This window comes from Papio anubis, chromosome 6 (genome assembly GCF_008728515.1).
Source record: "Papio anubis isolate 15944 chromosome 6, Panubis1.0, whole genome shotgun sequence".
Classification (NCBI taxonomy): domain Eukaryota; kingdom Metazoa; phylum Chordata; class Mammalia; order Primates; family Cercopithecidae; genus Papio; species Papio anubis.
In genome coordinates, this window is record NC_044981.1 from 166,542,265 (window position 1) to 166,543,703 (window position 1,439).

A 1,439-nucleotide genomic window follows, 5' to 3' on the forward strand; every position below is an offset into this window, starting at 1 on the left:
GCTTCCTAACCCCCAGAAGTTTTTAAATCTCAGATTCCTGTGCGACAAATGTAGGGATAAAATGTTTCTGAAGAAAAGCTATAATACGCCTCTTATTAGATTGCAGCTCTGTGCATTGTTTTCAAGCTCTGGTTATCTACCTATAGACTAGACTTGAATTATCCTAACTCCTTCAATCCAACTTTCTTACATAGAGTTACTAAAATTGAATACTGCTCTCTTCCTGAAGCCCTTTAAGCTGAAACTATATAAATTTTAAGGAACAAGTCTCATGTCTGATGTTTGAGGAACACCCAACTTACCAAAACATCCACTGCCATAGCCAGAGACGTTCAAACTGCAAACCAGGCTGAGAACTGGATGGTTCCAGGCTGTAGACAGCTTTTTCCGACGTTAGAACAGAACTCTGTATCATAATAAGACTTTTACCCCTCTTAATGCCCACCTATTTCACTTGACGGGATCATGGCCAATTGATTTATCCAGTTGGCTGCCTTTAAGCCTAGGTTCGTGGCTCAAAACCATTATGCAGACTAGGATAGTCACATTACTAATAATTTTACTTTGAATTTCCCCTTTTAAAACTTGGTATTTGTTACTTGTTAAATTTTTGTAGACGTGCAACTCCTAACAGAATAATGCTCGCCCAGCACTTTCAGATGATAACAGAAGACTATGGAAAAAGACAAAATTGAACTTAATACTAGATTTTAGGTAGACTTAGCCTGACAGCCACTCCCTTCAAACCTCCCTTGTTGCTCAGATGTGGCTAAAGGGTTTTGACACTGATCCCTACCCACCCATCACAGCCCACAATGTGGGACCAGACCAGCAACCTAGGGCAGGTCCATCTTGGCACCAGGGAGCATCAGACCTCATTGCAGCAGGATTGATCGGTGATACTTTTGGAGAGAGACCTTGATCAAAGTGGAAAATGTAGAAGCTGTAAGAATCAAAATCAAAATGGAGTCACTTCTGTTAACAAATGCTCTGACGTGCTTGCTTCGGCAGCACATATGCTAAAATTGGAACGATACAGAGAAGATTAGCGTGGCCCCTGCACAAGGATGATACGCAAATTCGTGAAGCGTTCCATATTTTAAAAAAAAAAAGCTCTGACAAATAGAGCTGGGACAAACCCTAAAGGGAGGGTGGTCATGCACCACTGCGCAAAAACAATTGCAAAAGACTGAAAAAAATCATCACTCTGCACAAACGCTGTTGCAACCTTACACAAAAAACATTTCTACATCTGTCCAGCAAGTGCCTGTCCGGCACTGAACTGGAATCTCCCTCGTTATTCATCTTTGTGGCCAACCAAGGATACTTATCTCAAAACAATCCTGTGTTCCTCCTCACTTTTCCCTTAAAAACCTTTGCCTTTTTTCACTTCGTGAATGTGCACATCATCTACTAGGGCACGTGTATTTTCATTGCAG

The 1,439-nt window shown here is 41.3% G+C and overlaps 1 non-coding gene across 1 annotated transcript; it reads left to right on the forward strand.

Moving 5' to 3' along the window:
* Nucleotides 1-995: 995 nt before the first annotated feature.
* On the forward strand, nt 996-1,102 carry LOC116275470. The gene has a single exon (XR_004184603.1). It is a non-coding gene; the product is annotated as a U6 spliceosomal RNA (small nuclear RNA).
* Nucleotides 1,103-1,439: the final 337 nt, after the last annotated feature.